General features: G+C 34.8%; 1 long non-coding RNA gene across 3 annotated transcripts; it reads right to left on the bottom strand.

Annotated features, from left to right (window-relative positions):
* Nucleotides 1-1884: 1884 nt before the first annotated feature.
* LOC129888863 (uncharacterized) lies at nt 1885-17999 on the bottom strand. 3 transcript variants are annotated; one of them, XR_008766741.1, is made up of 4 exons: nt 17850-17999; nt 16056-16125; nt 11570-11633; nt 1885-2028 (listed from the first exon to the last, which is right to left on the bottom strand). It is a non-coding gene; the product is annotated as an uncharacterized LOC129888863 (long non-coding RNA). The 3 variants fall into 3 exon arrangements; XR_008766739.1 differs by lacking the exon at nt 1885-2028 and adding an exon at nt 10066-11083; XR_008766740.1 differs by lacking the exons at nt 1885-2028; nt 11570-11633 and adding an exon at nt 14687-15224.
* Nucleotides 18000-21123: the final 3124 nt, after the last annotated feature.

The raw sequence follows: 21123 nt of genomic DNA, 5'->3' as shown, positions 1-21123 counted from the left end.
AAATTCATATAAGGGTCAACTTCAAACTACTATACATCCTAGTATATAAAAAATTGGGTGGCCCATCACCTAAAAAATTATAGGTCTTTGAGTTTTCTTTCCAATTCCACCAAGATTGCATTTTTTGGATTTAGGAGTAAAAGGTTATGATCTTTTTACTGAAGCATGTCCGGACAGGACAATTCGGCGAGCTCACCAGCCAATTTGGCAACTCGCCAAATAGTTCAGCGAACCACGACCTAGCTCGCCAAATAGTGCCGGAAATCCTTTAGAAACTATTAGATTGGGAGAGCTAAAGCAACATTTGGCAACTCACCGAATCGGTTAGTGAGGAGACCTCCAGCTCGCCGAAATTGCACACGAAATTTATCAAAAGGTGATTTTTCTCAATCTTTCACCCTAATAATATTCTTATGCATAGAGATACTCTTAAAATATCAAATTCTTCTTCTCTTAAAGATCAAGAACTTCAAGAAAGGGATTTCTCCAATAGTGGGAGATCTAAAGACTCCAAGTTCAAGATCTCCTTCACAAATCCATAGATGGGTTTCTCAACTTCAAGCTACAAGGTTCCAAACCCAACACTTTTATCCAATAAATCCTAAGATTCAGGTATGTAAGGCTACTCACAACATTGGATTGATTTCATTCACGTGCCTTATATCTTCATTGACTCGAGTTGAGTTGAGTTTTGAGATTCCATGAGTTGAGTTCTTGGGTTATCTATAATTTCTATTGAGTTTTTTTGTATATAAATTCATATTTATTAATGCTGTTCTTGAGTTGAGTTTTGTTAAGAGTATAAATTCATGTATTCATTCACATGAACCCAAGATGAGATTTTATTTTTTTCATAATTTGTCTTGAGGTTGAGATTGATAGTTTTCATGTAAATATTGCTTTCAAAGTAAGATGATGCATATTTTAATGAGTTTAATGAAATTAAACATAGAGTTAAATGAGGATTTTGGAGCAAGATGTTTGATGATGATGTAAATAATGTCTATCTTTAAAAATGTTAAATGATTGATTAAGAGGTAATGCTGATGATGATATCTTGAGATGGAGTGGATTGTAGTCTAATGTGACTACATGATAAAATTTGCATAATTTGATTTGATTGGAGTCTTATGAGGATTTTGAGTATAAATGATTGTTTGAGAAGGAGTTTTTAAAAAATAATTTGTGAACTTTTTGAATAAATTATTTATGCACTATTTTTAGTTTAAAGAATGATTATTTTCATCTTTGATTTAGAAAGAGTTTAAGCATGAGTTGAGTTTGAAATGTCTCTTAATTATGAATTTGAGCATGAGTATTTTGAGTATAAATGAGTTGAGCATTTTTACATTAAAACTCTATTTTGAGAATGAGTTGAGGGGTTAACATTATGTTTTAAATGCATTTAATATTTACCGCATTGATTGAGTTTTGAAAGAAAGTCAAATGAGACAAGATTGATTGAGTTTTGAAAAGATTCCAATGAGACTAAATGAGTTGATTTGAACTAAGTCCAAAAGAGAATAACCGAGTATTTTGAGTATTTTACTCACCTGATAGATATGAGCATATTGAGTCTTGGATATTGAGCACCGAATTGGGTAAGAGTATAGTCCATTGTCATGCCCCGAGAGGGTACCCTAGTCATGGCCGACACTCAGGAACCATCTCTGGCCTCCGAGAGAACCACTTGGTCTCATCACTCATTTGTTCATCAATGAAAGACGTAATAAAAATGAGGATACTTATGTGGGCTTGCTATCATCAATATCAAAGGAAAGAAATAATCTTTATAAGAAGTAGTTTCAAAGGAGAACTACTCCAATTACATCATCAAACTTTATCTACGAAGCCTCTAACACTATCAGATAGTGCCAATGATATGTCCATGGCTACCTCAAAAGAAACATAATATTCAACAATAATAAAAAGATAAGGAGTTCTTTCGAATACAAGAAGGACTCACCAAATAGCTGGAAAGTAATGATCTTCAATGATACGCCTGTTGAGGATCTCTAACACCTGTATCTGCATCATAAAATGATGCAGGTCGAATGATGTCAGTACGTAGAATGTACGAGTATGTAAAATGGCAGGAAAGTAAGGACATGAATCAAGAAACTCCTCTGAGGAAGTCTCGGCTCAGAACTCAACAACATCTCAACATTAATATGTAATGCAAGTTTAAAAATAATAATAATAAGCAATGCTTACTTAGTTGGGAGTTTCTCTAACCGACAACCATCATTTATGAGCTAGTGATGTCGTTGTCACATCCATCCAATACCTTGCGAGAGTAAATGACATCACCATATTGGATCCAATCATCAAAGTCCTCTTTTTGGGATTTAAGAGGCATAACTTCCATCCTACGCTGGCTATGTAATTCTGGGGTTTGAGTCAATTAAACTCTTAACCAACTCGGTGCTCAATACTACTTCCAAAATATGTGCTCATATTAACCTCTTCATCTAGTCTCATTGGACTTTAATTTAAATTATCAAACTCATCTCATTACCTCTTCATCAATCATTATACTTCAAAAACATCATTTACATCTCATCAAAATATCTTGCTCAAAATATCATTTACTCAAATTCATTTAAACTCAATTATTTTTCCCTTTCAAAACTCAATAAAATACATATATAATATTTATTCAATCACTCTTTTTGTCAATGAATATTAAAAGCCAACATCATTACTCAAAACACGTGTAAAAATATTTATGAACATCAAATCAATTAGGTTTCATGGAAAGTAGTCATGAACAATAATTTCAATAATATGAGAGATAATAATAATAATAATCTCAATGCATAAATATATCTAACTCAATAGAAGAAGAATTAATTCATTTAGAATTCAAGATTTGGATAAAACTCAACTATAACTCAATTACGATAAATTTAAATATTGGGCGCATGGACGAACTCAATCCAATGCTATGAATAGCCTTACATACCTGAAATCCGAAGCTTTACTCCGAATGAGAACACTCTTGAACCCTAGCCTATTTATCCTCTCCGGAGCATTTTGTGTACTATTCGGAGTATAAGAATCACCGAAATAGTATTTCTATACTACTAAAACTAAAACTATATTTGAGAATGAGTAAAAAAGTGTATAGAGAGAAGAGTTGCTTGAGAAAGCTTGATGAATAAAATGAGGAAATAAGGTGGGTATTTATAGGTGTGGAGGAGAGACCTAACAATAAATAAAAATAATTACAAAAAATGATCTTGAAAATTCAATGGAGGATTTTGATGTCATGAATAATGTCAAATGGTTCTAGATCTTTCCATAGTAGGTAAGATAAACTCTCTTTTAACAGAATACCTTTTTTAGGGCTGCGTTTGAAAAAGAAAAATTCCTCATTAGGATTTGGTCTTTATAAGAATTGAAGATCTAAAAGTATAGTTTCATGTCGTTCAAGAATTAACCAATTTTTAGTATCCTACCGTGAGATATGATTTTTTCTCTACAAAGACTCCATTTCTTCACAGCACCATGTCTTGCAAAACTTAATTTATTTGACCTACTTATCCTCCGAATATTTAGATATGATCTTCATGAAAGTTGTAGGTAATGTCATTGGGGTTATTTAAAAATTTGAATCACCTAATTTGGACTATTTTAGGAAAAGGTATGCCCAAAATACAGAAGCAATATTATTTTCGCCGAGAATTGAAATACCACATACAATGTTTTAGGGGGTGTTACAGAAAAGAATACTCTCATTGAAGTCTTACATACCTTAGAGTAAAGATTAAAGAAAATAAACATAATTATTATAATTAAAATACTTTAGGAATGAGAGAACATAATTATAATCAAAATACTTTACGAATGAGAGAACTTAATTATAATCAAAATACTTTAGGCATGAGAGAACATAATTATAATCAAAATACTTTAGGCATGAGAGAACATAATATAATCAAAGTACTTTATACATGAGAGAACATAATTATAATCAAAATACTTTAAAACCTTTTCATGCCTTCATATAAGGAACTTTGATAAATCAAAAATTCAATGCATTTAAGATTCAACATAAGCTAATATAAGATAGGTAATTAAACTTTAAATATTTAATAATCTATGCATTTGGAATCATGATGTGAAAACTCATAAAGTTTCATGCTTGAATTAAATAGAAAACTTTGATAATTCATTTGGGCTTAATGAATGAAAGGATTCATGAATCAATACCACATACAATATTTTAGGGGGTGTTACATCCATACTCGAATACCATGAACTACGTCACCAATGTAGGAAGGGATTGGTCCATTAAAGTCGAATATTTCCCTATTTCATTATCTTGACATGATAGGACTTGATTGATTGATGGATTTATGATTGGTTGATTCATTCATATCCTGGCAAAGTATGAATGGACGTGGTAACAACGTCAGCTTGTTGCACATCACTGACTCATAGGGGATGGTTGTCGGTTAGAGAAACTCCCAAATTGAGTGGATTATGCATGATGTGATTGGTTTGATTAAGATTGTAGATGATTGAGTTGAATTGTAAAACATTGCAAAATTCTAATTTGCATCTCTGTTGAGTCGAGTCCTTTGAGTTTATTATTAAATTGATTGAATACTTGGCTGATTGGTATTGTAGATGATTGATTCAATTGGTATAACATTTCTAAATTCTAATTCATATATCTATTGAGTTGAGTCCTTTGACTTTATTCATTGAGTTGATGATTGGATTGGATTGGATTGGATGGTATGTGATTGGATTGAAACGTATTGTATATGATTGGATTGGATTGGATGGTATGTGATTGAATTCAGTCGGATTGTGTATGATTGGATTGAAACGGATTGTATATGATTGGATTGGAACAAATTGTATATGATTGGATTGAATTGAATTGTATATGATTGGATTGTAAATGATTGGATTGGATTGTATATAATTGGTCTCTGTCTAAATTACATTCTTACTTTAGACTAATGACACCTTGATTGAGTCTGCCTTATCCTTCTGATTTGAGATATCTGAACTGGTATTATTCTACCTTGATGCATGTTTCATTCTGCTATATTACTTACTCGTACATTCCACGTACTGACGTCTATTTGGACCTGCTTCATTTCATGATGCAGAAACAGGTTTAAGAGCTCATCAATAGGCGCACCATTGAGGATCTGTTCACACTCAGTTTATTAGTGAGACCTCCTCTACATTCGGAGGATACCACTCATGTTATTCTTGCATTGAGTTTAGTCTTTTCATTTTTATTTGAGGTTGCCATGAACCTATTATTTGCACCAATTAGATAGTAGTGATAGAGGCTTCATAGACTAGATAGTGATGGGTCGATGGAGTATTTTATTTCCTTGAATTGTTCTTATCAGATTATTTTAATGACATAGATTGGAGTTCGATTTATTGGCCCATGACCTTTCTTTCTTGAGTTAGATGGTTGATTGGGATTGCCCACCTAATTATCTCTTTATTTTAAGTCTTCCGTTAATTGAATGAATGAATAGATGTGTGATTAGGCCAAGTGGTTCTCTTGGGATTCAGTAATGGTTTCTGAGTGCCAGCCACGTATAGGGTACCTTTCTAGGGTGTGACAACAATACACAGTGAAGTCTACACCCTCCTCGGGTATGGTCAAAGTAGGAGCTGAAGTCAACAAGGCCTTGAGATTTTGAAAGCTGACCTCATACTCATTAGACCAATGAAAATCTACTGACTTCTAAATTAATCTAGTCAATGGGGCTGCAATAGTAGAGAATATCTGCATGAAACATTGGTAATATCTAGCCAAACCTATAAAACTCCAAATCTCGGTGGGGGAAGTAGGCTTGGTCTAGCCTCTAACTGCCTTAATATTGGCTGGATCCACCCTAATACCCTCATTGGACACCACATGTCCTAAAATTGCCACAGAACCAAGCCAAAACTCACATTTGGAGAACTTGGCGTACAACTTTTGCTCCCTCAATTTCTGAAGCACCAACCTCAAATGAATAGAATGATCCTCCCCTGTCTTGGAGTACTCCAAGATATCATCAATGAAAACAATCACAAAGGAGTCCAGATACGGCTTGAACACCTCATTCATAAACTCTATGAGTGTTACTGGGGCGTTGTTCAACCTAAATAACATAATTAGAAACTCATACTGGCCGTAACGAGTCCGAAAAGTGGTATTAGGAATATTTGATGGTCTAATCCTCAACTGATGATACCCGAACCTCAAATCTATCTTGGAGAACAAGGCCGCTCTTTGAAGCTGGTCAAACAAATCATCAATATGAGCAAGAGGATATTTGTTCTCTACTGTTACCTTGTCCAATATCTATAATCAATGCACATCCTCGTAGACCTATCTTTCTTCTTCATGAATAGAATCGGTGCACCCCAAGGCAACACACTAGGGCGAATAAACCCCTTACTCAACAGATCCTGCAACTGATCCTTTAACTCTTCCAACTCTGCCGGAGCCATGCGATAAGGTGGTATAGAGATGGGATTAGTGCCTGGATCTAAGTCAATAGAAAAGTCAATATCCCTATCCGATGGAACTCCTAGAAGATCAGTAGGAAACTAATCGACGAACTCCGTAACCAAGGGAATAGACTATATGGGAGGTGATTCAGCACTAGTATCCCGAATAAACACCAAATAGGACATACACCCTCTATTAATCAATCTCTGAGCACACATATAGGAGATGACCTTACTATGATAGGAACCATTAGTGGCCTTCTACTCGATCCTCGGAACACCCGGTATCTAAGGTCACAGTCTTAGCATAGCAATCAAGAATAGCATGATAAGTAGAAGGCCAATCCATTCCTAATATCATATCAAAGTCTACCATCCCTAGTATAATTATGTCTACCCAAGTATCATACCCGGCAAGAAAAACAAGACAGAATTGATATACTCGACCACTACTAAAGGCTCACATAGGAGTTTAGAGACATGTACAGGCACGGGCATGCGATCATAAGTCAAATCAAATCTAGATGTAAAATAGGTAGACACATAGGAGAATATAGATCCAAGATCAAATAACACAGATGTAGGTCGATGGCAAATTGGGACGATACCTGTAATAACCGCATCAAAAGCCTCAACCTCGGGTCTCCCCAAAAAAGCATAGCACTGAGCTCCTCTACCACCACCCTCCTAAACTGTACCCTTACCTCACTGAACCTTAGTACTACCACCCGAGGCTCAACCACATCTACCTATCTGAGCTCTTTCCCGACCTCTCGTTGAAGGTGCTGAATCTCTTTCTAGAGCTATTGAATAAGTGTGATGGGGCCTTGAATGAGTTTATAGTGGGCACTAGCGTATCAAATGACCCTGATCTCCACAATTAAAACATGACCTCAGGATAAAAGACTATTGTGACAACCCTGATGGAATACGATAACTACCTCGGCCCGAACTCTGAGACCCTCGGACTAACTGACCACTATCTGTTGCCGGCATAGAAGCGTGAACAGGTCTCTGGTGCTGAAACTGATTGCCTCATCTATGTGACACTCTTTCTCTAGATGAGGCATCTGAAATCTGACTACTAGCATAGGCGCTCTTGGGGTCCCTAAACTCCTCTTTAACCATCAATTCTGCCATCTTGGCGGTGCTCACAATGGATTGGAAGGAAGCCCCCTCTTAGGCAGATCTGAACACATAGGATTGGATGGAGAAGATCAAACCCTTCACGAACCTGCTAACTCTCTCCGCATCATCCAGGATCAATATTGTAGCATGCCTCGACAATGGGCAGAAATGGGTCTCATACTCGGCAACTGATATGCCGCCTTGAGTCAAACTCTCAAATCTCAATTTACTCTCTTCCGTACACTCCATGGGATGAAGCGATCCTTAAAAGCACTAGAAAAAACTCCCTACTCAACCGGAGGGGATCTTACTGGTATGGACCTTATGAATGTCTTCCACCACTCCCTGGCTGACCCACAGAGTTGGAGTGCAACAAATCTAACACCCCGAGCATCAACCATGCTCACTGCCTCCAAAATCTCATGACACAATGTCAAAAACTCATGTGCATCCTCGCTCTTACCACCCTATAACTGGGGAGGTTTATGAAACCTCTCATAGCATTGCTGATCAGCTATAGTCATATCCATGTCTGGGGTAATCTGCGCATCGGCAGCTGGTGCTGGAATCAACGGTAGGTGGCCCATTTGAACTTGAGCCATGGGGACATGACATTGATCTGGAGTCTATACACCAGCTTTAGTCTGTGAACCCTGTGGTGTGCCTGCATCACCTTGATTAAAACTCTCTAACATACCTAGCATCCTCAATAAGGTGTCTTGAGGCAACAGTGGTGTCACGACCCGAGCCTAGGGCCTAGACGTGACACGGCGAATGAGACACCCAGAGGTACGTTATCCAAGCCTCTTAGTATTCATTAAGCATTTCATTGGTAATGGTAAACAATAATAAGCGGAAATAAAAAAAACATTTTCCATTTGTGTCCAAACATACCTCTACTAATAGACTTGGCGGGGGCTAAGACATGTCCCTAGCTCACCCTCAATATAAGTGTCAAGAAATGCCTTAATAAAAGTCTTACTATTCTACATAACATAAGCTTAGAATAAAAAGGATGTTGTTCCCGAAACATGGGAACTCACCACAGGCAACCTTCAAACTAACTTGAGCTAGCCACATGGAGAAGGTCGAGGAGTGACGTCGGTTCCTACATGGTGATATCATGTAGGCAAAAGTATGCGTTAGTACTTTGAATATACTAAGTATGTGAGTATGCTATGAAACGAAGAACATACGAAGGACATGAGAAATCAATATGCATAAGTGAATGCATGCATTAGACATCATCATAGGAAACCTTAAAATATTCATTTTTGTGGGAAAGTGACTATAACCGACATTTAAGACCATGCGAGCTATTACATGGAATCCAACATAACCTCCTACGTTGGCACGGGGAGACTACTTGCCGGGTAGAACTCCATTCAGTTTACATTCAATTATTTAACATTTGGTGGCTACAAAGGCCTAGCCGACAAGGGCTCCTATGGTGGCACATAGTTAATGCAACATGAGACTTTACTTAAGAACCCCTTAGGTCGAGTCCCCATCTACATGTTACATTCGGTGCTAGGTCAAATCCCACGGAATAACATTTATATATCATAACAACATAAGCATTGTATAACTTTAGACATCAAATTATCATCGGTGGAATAGCTCATTAAAATCTTTGGTTTATAATATCATCATGACTACCACACCCTATTTACCGTTCTACTAATGAACCTTGATTTATAAGAAAATTAGGTCTACAATCAGTGATGGCATTCCGTGTACCATGCTAGTCGGACCTTTCATTTTGGAAAAATGTTCAAAAGCATTGACGGCCTATGGGGAGGTCAAACATGTCATATCATAACCTTAAACATTTCATTCGACTTAATGTGAGAATTTTCCTTTCACATTGAAACCTTACTTTGGCTAAGAAGCCCTTTCATCAATTAAGCATTTTATAGAGACATTTCATTTGATTCAATGTGAGATTTGTCCTTTCACATTAAATCCTTTCTTTGGCTAAAAGCCCTTTCAACATCATTTAATCATTTCACACGACTCCTTTAAACATAGGCATTTGCTTCATAGACTTTCATTTGGAATCAAAAATTTCAATTCAACTTCATTTCAATATAAGAAAACTAGTTGGGTTCATTTCATATAACTTTCAAATACATTTAAAGAATACTTGTATGCATAAGAGTGATATGAATGCATCAAATCAAACATCTAAAAAAATACCCCACCATATGCACTTTAAAACTACTTTCAAGCCTTCATATAAGTAGCTTGATAAACCATCCATTTTATGTAAATAAGAATCAACATAATTCAATATAGGTAATAAACTTCAAATATTCAGGAATCTATATATTTGGAATCGTTGTATGGAAATTCATAAAATTTCTCATCACTTGAAATTAAGAGGCAATATGCATATATATCAATAGGAGTAAATAAACCTACAATATACCATAATCTATGCATTTGGAACCATTATGTAAAATACCATAAGATTTCATCATTTAGAATATATATACAAAGTTGAGAAAAACATTTGGGCTCCATGGGTGGAAGAACCCATGGATGAAAACCCACATACCTTGGGGACATAAAATCTCTATGAGAACTTGAGGAAGAATTGAGACTTGAATGTCTTGAATTGGAAAACCTAACCTTGCCTTGAAGCTCTTGGGAGATTTTGAGAGGAGAGGAGTTTAGTATATTGAGTCTAATTGTGAGAAATAAGAGGTTTAGAAGGTTTAGGATCTTTAGATAGGGTCAATTCAGTCCCCAAAACGACCTCACTTTGGGTACAACTCAAGAAATGGCTAAAATGACCCTAAAATCTGGAAAATAGGCCAAAAAACTGATGGCGCTATAGCTGGCACGACGCGCCAGCACCCAAACTACTGAGGCTAGTTTGCCTGAAATTTCTGTAGAGATAGTCTGTGGTAAAATGGTCATAACTCTTTACTCCGAACTCCAACAATTGTAATCTCGGTGGAGTTGGAAAGAAGACACAAAGAACTTTAATTTGGTAGGTCATGGGCCACCCAGTTCGTTATATTCAAAGAGATATGGTAATTGGAAGTTGACCCTTATACGAACTCATTCGGAAACTTAGCCGAGACTAGTTCTTTGGACTTGGCTTGGTTTTAGGGATCCCTTATGACCCTAAATCACATATAATACCCTTGAATTACTTAGGAATTGATCCTAACTCATGAATGCACTTTAAAGTCATCGAGTACGATCCTATACATACATGAAAAATGCTTCAGGTCTTGGCGTAGAAATATTTTGGGTGTTACAATCTCAACCTGTGCTCTGGGGAGGCCTCTCTAGCACGACCTTAAGCAGGTGTCGCTCCTCTGGCACGACCCTTTCCAACAACCGCTCCATGGCCTCCTCCGCTCACTTAGCCCCTACCTCTACCCCTAGTTGGGGTCTCAACAACTGCCCAGGGGACTGCCTCCTCTCTACCAATAGACATGGATCTGGTCCTCGGCATCTGCCAAAACAACACGTCACACTTAGCACTAGCTATAATGGCACGATTAGAAATAATGAATAAAGAAAGTTTCCTAACTGTCTTCACAACCTCTCGAAGATAAGTACAGATGTCTCCATACCGATCCTCGAGACTCTACTTAGACTTGGCTTGTACACGTGAGACTTATGAACCTGGGGCTCTAATACCAATTTTTCACGACCTGATTCTGGGTGTGATGACACCTATCCTTTCCCACCGGACAAGTCAGCCTAATCCTAACAATTCAATAAATAAAGCGAAAACAGTCAAAATAGGTAAATAATAATCAAAAGCAGAAGTCTTTCAACTTAAAATTACCCCTAAAGATTGGTTGTCACATGTACAAGCCGCTAAAGAAATTAAAACTGAAATAAAAGTACAAGTCTCAATATGTATTCAACTTTCAAATAGAGTAAAGCATAAAAATACAGGAAGTACGAGAGTTCACTGGATATTAATGGCTACCTCTGTCAACTCTCAGAAGCCTCGAATGATCAAGAAAAGAGATAGTGAAGTCCAGGAACGAAACCTACACAAGTGTAGAAGCGAGGGTGGGTACCAAATAATGCGGTACCCAATAAGCTAACTAGAAAAACCAAGTAATTATAAAAGAATACATGAACTCCATTTCCAACCCACCTGAATAGAAATCAACCTGCACGGAAATCAACACAACCTAACAGTTCATACTACACAGTTCAATAAGATACCGATCATAACTCAAGATCACAAGATGTATCATACAAGTACTCATAAGTCACAAACAAGCATCAAACTGTCAGCATAGATATGCAGAATATGTATATGCATACTTAATGATCATACATGTGTGCAATTTCCGGCAAAGACCTCAACATGATAAACTCTGGCCGAAAATGACCTCGGACTCATAATCTCTAACCGAAAGTGACCTCGGTCCCACAATCTAGTCAGAAATGACCTCGGTCATATGATCTCGCTGGAAATAACCTCGGCAATGTAATCTCTGATCGGAAGTGAGCTCCGTCCTATAACCTCACCAGAAATGACCTCGTCTATATGATCTCGCCGAAAATGACCTCGGCAATTTAATCTCATCGAAAATAAAGGATGTGATCTAGTATATATATGACCTTTTAAGCCAAAGGCATGCCTAACGTATGAAGGATGTGTATATCATTTGTGATACGTTTCATTGCCCCCCAAAAAATAAATTTATATAAACTTTACAAATAAGCCAAATAAGGATACACGTAAGGGCAAGGGGAAAAACATCAGTCCCATGCAGGGATACAATAGCAAATTATAAACTAAGTTTCCATATGAAGTTTTAATTCTTGAACTTCTACTACGCTTCCGAACATACTTTGAATGGAGGTCTTCCTTTACTACAACAAAAGAAACTATATATAAAAATAAAAACCCAACCCAAGGGACAATGGTACGTACAAATCGACATACATATCCTCCAAATTCATCAAATAGTTGGATGATCATCATTTTTGTCTGTGGGCCATTTAGACTCTTGGTGGTCTTCTAATGGACCCAATACGCCTTGGGTATTTGTCTAACTTAGGCAAATGCACCTAAATGATGTATTTGGCATAGGTCTAACCTAGGTAGACTAGAATAATTTTGAAAGACCGGTAACCCATGCGGACAACTTAGGCTGGAACTCACGACAACCATTGGACGCATGACGAACCAATAAATCGCCGATCGTTTTAGAAAAGGGTTAAATATACAAAAGCCTGACTGCGGTTCTGAAAACTGTTCTTTAATATACTATATATTCAGTTGGAATATGCCATGAAATGCAACAACAATAACAATATATTTAAAATTTAAACACATAATTGCGGAAAGTAACAATTAATACAAGTAAATAATTAGCCAAATAATAAAGTCCTTTTGGTTAGAACCTAGATGAATCCCCAACAGAGTCACCATTTTGTTATGATCCAATTTCGATACCAAGTTTCAAAACTGTTTCATAACTTGTCAATCATAACTTGGCTATTTATTATTTTTGAAAATAAAGAAAAGTGAGTCGCCACTTAATTTTAGGAAAATTAAGAAACCAATTAAAAAGGAATTTTGAAAAGAAACCTTTAAATAAACCAAAGTTGGGTAAGGGTTCAAGCAATCATCTAAGGAAGTTTTTAAGTACCTTAAAGGATCCGCTAACATGCAGTTGACCGTCGAATTTAAAAGTTTGGCTAATTTTAAAGAAAACTTAAATTACTAAAAAAAACCTTTTTTTTAGAAATAATTAAAATTCTTTTGACACTTGTAAAGTCTTAAAATAATTCTAATTTAACAATTTCATCCATAGTTAAGCTTTTGAACTAAAATATTCGTTTCAACTCATAAACTTAGATTAAAAGAACCTTGTTCAACAACTATGAAAGGATATAGGAAATCCTTGAGTTATTCTTACAAAGTCCCAAAGTTCGTCTAAAAAGACAAACTAAATTATTTTTTAGAAAACTTACATTAAAAATGACTACATAAATAACATGAGTAAATGAGAAAGTGAAATAATCATTTAAAACCCAAAGAGTTGAGGATTCATCTACGTTAATAAAAGGAAGTAATCACAGTAACACAACAAAGAAACGAAACCAACAATATGAAAATCAGATAATATACTAAAGTTAGGCTTTTAAGCCTAAAATTAGCCATTTTTGGCCCTTGCACTCTGCTACTGCCTCACTCATGGGTTTTAACTCAATAATATTAGCTTCCCTTTCCACTTTACGTCGTTCCAATTACGAAAAGGCAGACTCGAAAAAAGCGATGGTATGGCCTCCACGGTCCATTTGGTAATGCAAGGGTGAGATTGAGTAAAAAAGGGATTCGGATCAGTGTCACATGTAAAAGAAAAGATTAAATCACATAAGAACCTTTCTCATTCAAAGCTAATTAATGAAACACATAATGATATTTTAAAGTATCAGATTTAAGAGTATCCAATTGTATCAATCCAGAGAATGCAACTAAGAAGTGCAAGTGAGATAACCTTAACTTTACTGAGAAAGAACCTTTAGGGAGAGAACAAATCACCAAATGAATAAAACAAATAGATATGATTAAATCACAGTAACTCATGATAGCAACAAAGGCAAAACAAGAACATATTTATGAATAAAGCATCCTTTCAGATGTTAGCAGCTTCTTACCAGAAATTCCGAATAAGATTTCTCATATATGACAAAAGAGAACAAACAAATGGGTTGGAAACTAGTATTACACATAATCATGTTATCGAACCTAAATGTATAGGATTCGAGACCCATTTTAGAAAAAAAGTTAAAAAGATTTTCATTCATCAAATAAAATCTCTTCTTAATTAATTATGATCTTACAAACAGAGGCATAGAATGAGTAAGAAATCTTAATAATAAGGTTACAAATAGAGACATAGGACAGTGATGAGATAAGCCTTAACCATAATAGCGTGAGTTTAAACCAAGAAAAGATATGAACAACATTCAGATTGTAGAAGAACAATAACCCATACTACTTACTAAGAAAGATTTGGGATTAGAAATTATCTTCAACCTTAAATCTACCTAAAAACACAACAACAGTAGGCAGGCAACAACAAATCCAACATAATAGCAGCAAATAAAGACTCCATAACTCATGTTCGATTGAATAACATTTGACTAAAGACCATATTTGATCAAAGCAAAGAACTTGAAGTAGAATCACATACGACAAATAATGGTGACTGAAAGATCAATATAACATTGAGCAAATTTAGTGACTTTGTGTCATGACCCGAATCCGAGTGTGATGGCACTCATCTCAATTCACCGAGATAAGTCAGCCTAAAACTCAACGGAAAGTAAATGCGGAAGTAATTAAGATAAAAAAAGGTTTAACTTAGTCAAAAACAAATAAATAATCTCAAAATTCTCCAAGATTGGTTGTCACGTGTACAAACTACTAATATATTACCAAAGTACGAAAGAAAAATACAGTCACAATGTCTTTGTTTCTAGAATAGGACTAAAATATATTAAAAGAGGAAGTGGTGTCCGCTAGATGGATGTAACAACACCTCAACACTCGGGATGATAGCCTCGGAAGTGGTAGAAAACACTAAGAGATCAAGCAGGTCCGGGCTCACAATCTACACAAGTGTAGATGCAAGGGGTGAGTACCAAACAACACGGTACTCAACAAGTGGATAACTAAAACTAAGCAAAGCTTAATAGATACAAGTACCCCTGTCATTCCAACCGAACCTCCTTAACTACAACCTGCATAAAACTAACCCAACTCTACACTCTATACAATAATAATAATAATACATTCCGTAAATACTCATCAGTAGTCTCATCAAGTGAATCATATCAAGTCAAGTTCAACATACACAGAGCAGTAAGTGGTAAACACAAATTCACAATTATCAATAAAATGCGATGCAATGAAATGAGATGATGCATACCTGTCCTATCGGTACACATCCGCTGAATTATAGTTCAAAACCCAAGGGGGACATTTCTGTCCATGTTACCTTCCATGGAGCGTGTGGACTGTCCCCTCAATATACATATTCTACCGTAGAGCGTGTGACCCAACTCCTTTATTTCATAATACTTGCCACGGAGCGTGTGGCCCGACCCCTTTATTTCATATCATTTTTAGTCTCAACACAGTATGTCAGAACCAATACAACTAATTCATGTTCATATGATTCACGATAATAACATGACAACAACAATAATTTTTTCCTATCTCACAACAACAGTTATTTCACATGTCCAAAATAAATCCATAATCTCATCACATCAATTACACCAATACATGTCATTAGATTGCCATTTTATACCCCTCATCTCCATTTTTAAGGTTAATCATACAGTCAATAACCCAGTCCAATTCTCATTACTCTTCAGTGCACATAACACGAAAATACAAACATCTACAAGTTTAAACTGAGGTTTAGAAATTCACTTACCTCAAATAATCAAGCAATCACTCCGGGACATGAGCCTCCCCGTTTCGTTGGGCCTCCAAATCAATGTAATCTAGTCAAATAAATAATCACAATAAGATTTCGAAACTAACAACACCCATATTACTATATGTCTAGCCTAGACCAAAAAAAACTCACTCAAATCTATAGTCGGGTTCCCAATCTTGATGCCAATCAACATGTCAAGTCTCATATTTCTTAAATTTTAAGCTTAGGCCAAGTCTTAATTATTATTTTTTCCAAATATAATAAATCTAGTGAAATTCATATAACATAACATCCCACATTTAATTACCTATCTCAATATATAAAAGCTTAATCTATTATTTGATAACAAAATAAGAATGACTAAAAAATTGTAGCCACTGGTTAACGAAACCAGTGGCAGCAACTAGGAACAAAGTGCATCTTTCCCTCCACCATGATTACTATATAATATTAATAAATATTATGTTGTTCCTTTTCTTTCATCACTCAAATAAAATATGATAATGAAATTTAGCCCTACATCTATTCACTAGCACAATATGTAAGTGTGATTAGCTTTTTACCTGATGCAAGTTTTGTTGCCCAAGTGTTGTCGTAAATATTTTTAATAACACAAAATTTAACCAATTCACATGTAATAATGACAATTGTCTAACTTCAATTCGCCATCACCCCATATACATATAAAAATTAGAAGTTGCAGCACGATATTCATAATAGACATTCCCAAACATGAAGCTAAAATACCAAAACTGTATCAATTTATGTAGGAATCCTACGCCCCACCCTTCTATGAATTTTCTTAATTGGATCATCATCATGCCATAAATGACCCACTACTTGTCCTCATAAACTTACAAAACCACCAAAACTTGCAACAACAACTATGCTTTAACGTTGAAATTACCAATTTTCTATCTAACTTAATTAATATATTGGATTTTCATCTATTCAACATATATTAGCTATTGAAGATTAAACACTAACTACCAATTATTTATTTACCTGAAGATTTTTTTGTTTGCTTCAGTCGACGCCGTTCTCTTCGTCTTAGGGTAGAAGTAGTTTGTGGCATGACTAAAAATTAAATCCTATTAACTTATTTTAATAAATAAAGTGGTATAAGATATTAAGTAAATTAAAATTTAGTCCATCAATTAAATTAGTTACCTAAAGTTACCCCTCAACTAAATAACCATAATTATCGAATAGTCCAAATAACTCATTAAAATTTTACGGAAAGGGTCTCATATGAAAGGAGGAGGACTCGTTCTCAAAATGACCTAAGGGTCATTACACTTTGTCATATTCTGACCATTTTAGATGAAATAAAAAAATAAGATAACAACACAATTAAAAGAGCAAGGTTCTTTTTTATCCATATTTGATCAATAGGAAGAAAAAGAAAAATGGAAGACAGCAACATTGAGTGGCTAAATGTAGCCAAGAAACGTCTTCAAGAAAATTCAAACACAATATTCAACAAACAAAATAAAATTGGACCTTAATTTTAGGAATGTATAAGCATATGAACACACAACCCATTCTCCATCTTAATTTCAGAAACAATATATATATAAAAATCGAATACATAAAATAAGAAGCTATATGGCAGAGTTAAAACAAAGAAAACTAAAGCTAAACTAGGCTACTGAGAATACACACATCCTGAAGAATACAAGACAAAAAAAATAATTCTTATAAATCAAAGCAGCTAATAACCAAACAATAAATTCTAAATAACAGAAGAATAATTCGGAAAAAATGATAAAATGACAAGAAGGTTACCTAGTTCTGGGCAGCGAACCGGAATGATGGGTTGAGAAGATGATTCCACCGTTGACTTCGACGAAATAGCTGCAAATCAAAGAGGTTTCATCTATTAGACTAAGAACTCCCAAACATTATGGGGTGTTCTCTGTTCTAGACCTCCAAATTCCATCCTAAAAACCTATTTTTATGGTAAAAATCTTGTACCCACCTTCCACTCAATGGAAATAAATAAACAATTTATAGCCAAAAATAGGGATTGAATTTCAAAAAAAAAAGCCGTTTGAGAGAGGGGGGAAATCTTCCATATTGACTTGAGGGTGATGAATGACCTTGGAATCTTGCGGATTTTGGGGGATTATGTAGGGAAAGAGTTTCTGGTGTTGTTTGTTGTTGAATGAAGGAAGAAGAGAATAGAGGAGTACAAAGGATTTTGGATTTGGGAATAAGGAGATTGGGTCGGGTTTCAGGTAATTTTGGGCTAGGAAATTGGGCTACTTTAGTTGAAATGTTAATGAAAATTAAAGGGGTTAAGCGACCTGGTCCTTATTCTCTTCGACAATTAAAATGATTCGGTTTAAAATGATTTGATAAAACGGAAATGCGACAAACTTAAACTCAATTACTTATTTAAGCTTCTTAACTTTGACAACACAAAATAATTATTTTGAAATAAAAGATTATTTATTAATTAGATAGTTTTAAACGAAATAAAATAAAATAAAATGCATAATTAACTTAAATTTTATTTTTGATAAAACAATAATTCCAAATTTTATTAAAGTAATAAATACATAATTTAATAAATATATAGAGATATATTTTATAGGAAAAATGGCAAAGTTGTCTTGAAAACGATCTCAAAAGTATTTTTGATTTTTAAAAATAATTATGTCAAATTGTTGGAAATTAAAGAAGCTTAAAAATTAACTAAATTGTGGAGGGCCAAAATTGGGTGTCAACAAATAGTCATGAATTTCATTTTATTGTATTAAAGTGATTAAGTTATTCTTTTAAGAAAAAGTAATTCAATTTTATATAAGTACTTTTAATTGTTTTTTTGTAACCAAAAAGTAATTCAAACTTTACTAATTGTTTTTTGTAACTAAATTATTAATGTCCAGATATTTATTTATCGAATTTAATTTATATACAATAAACACCGTCTGATTTAAAAATACTTGTGCATTGGATTTAAAAATATTTATTTTGACTTTTAAGGATTGTTTTAGATTACTTCACTAAACAACAATTACATGAGTAAATTCATTTTGGTAATGCAATTTAGTAAATATATTTTGGCTTAATCATTAATTATTTGGAATATCTATGATGTTATTGATCACGGAGGTAAAATGTTCCATATTAAAAGGTTCTCTAATTTATTATTTTTCAATAATATCGATAGTTTGGTTCTTAGACTAATGATATTGAATTATCATTGTAATAAAATATTGTAACAATGCATCACTATCACTATTTTTTTCCTTGAAATTTCACACCGAAAAAATGTTCATCAGTTATTTTTTCATTGAAATTTCTCTTTTTTTATACTATGTAGCTTAATATTTCTCTTTTACCGTTATTTAGTTGGACCAAATATCCCTTATTGACACGAAAAGTAACAGGGAATAATTAGAATACTAGCTGGAAGTTGGTTACGAAACATAACAGAGCATAATTAGAATATTAATTGGAAGTTGGTTATGAACTTGCATGCATACATACTTATTTTAGTGTAGTATTCCTAAAATACAAAAACTGATTACTTTCACATATTAATATAATTATTTATAATAGTTGTATTAATTCAAGTTAATAAAATGTTATAATGACCTTGAGGGTTATTTTTAAAAATTTATGTGAAATTACCATTTTGTAATGACCCTTCGTTTGCTTTCCGAAGTTTCCGGTCTAATCCCGAGGCCCGTTGTGGAATTTTGCTTAAAATGGCATTGGATGTGGAACCCACTTTTCATTCAAATGAACTCGTATGAGAATTTCAAATGTGTCATTGAGTCTGGAACATCGAAATTAGTGGAGTATCATATCTGATTTATTTTTATCAGATTCTGAACGAATTTCGAAGGTCCGTTCGGAGACTTTAAAATGTAATAAAAGATGAAAATCTGGTGCGTAGTGCATATTTTTTTCATCTTTTCTCTCAACTTTGAACCCCAATTTCTTGAGCTTTTCAAGTCCAAATCTAGCGATTCAAGAGGCTATCTTCAAGAGAATTTAGTTCATTAGTGAGTGGGTTGTCATTTCGGGCGTTAAATTCGACAGTTGCTTGACTGGTGGAGGTGTTCGAGTGCGGTTTCAGTAATTGAGGTAGATTTGGCTATCCTTCTTTGGTACTGAGATGAGATAATTAGTCATTTATATGTTATAGACTTTGGGATGGGGTTGTAGTATGAGTTGAGACTGTTATTTATATTGTGATGCCTATATGGGGGCTTATTTATTACTGTGTTGCCGTGTGGGGGCTTAATTATATCACATAGCCCATGTGGGGGCCTTATTTGCTATCTTATTTGCTTTGAGAGCATATGATTCATGATTTCCCTTTGAAAAAGGCTTGAAGATATTATTTAACTTGTGATGCCTGTCTGAGGGGTTGAGTTGGGGGGTTTGAGCATACTTGAGTACCGTAATGATTCAAAAAAAAGGGTGAATATTTATTTCAAATACAATTCTTTCCCATGCTTATCTATTGAGGGTGTAAATCATGTTGAGGTTAATTTTTTGAGAACTTGAAACCTTATATTACATGTTAAGTTGATTATTGCTTTCATGCCAAATGTGTTTTGATGCATTCATCCTCATTCATCATATCATGAAACACGGAAAATATAGAAATTTTTTTTGAGAAAGAAAATGAAACACCTTTAAATCTTTGTATCTTGAGTCCCTAACTGAGGCAGTTTTACGGCAGGGTAGTGGATACATTGTGATCTCTTGAATCCGAGGAGATGGCAAAGATGATGAGATATTGTGATTAAAGTATATGGTCTGTGAGACCCCCATAGGTCCTATTTGGTAGCACATCTCAACAGGTGTATACGACAGGTTGTGCGCCAGTCTTGATTCCACTGTACCACCACATCATTGTATCATCATATTGCATTGCACTGCATCGATATTTGTATTATTTGACTTATCTGATTAATTGTGATAATGAGTTGATATTATGGCTTTACTTTAATCGCGCCATTATATATATAAACTGGCGGCATCGATGCCGAAGTGAGACTTTTCTGTATGCAAGTGGAAGAGTTCCTTAGTTTATTTC

Source organism: Solanum dulcamara, chromosome 5 (assembly GCF_947179165.1).
Source record: "Solanum dulcamara chromosome 5, daSolDulc1.2, whole genome shotgun sequence".
Taxonomy (NCBI): Eukaryota; Viridiplantae; Streptophyta; class Magnoliopsida; order Solanales; family Solanaceae; genus Solanum; species Solanum dulcamara.
This window is presented reverse-complemented; position numbering and strand designations above follow the sequence as displayed.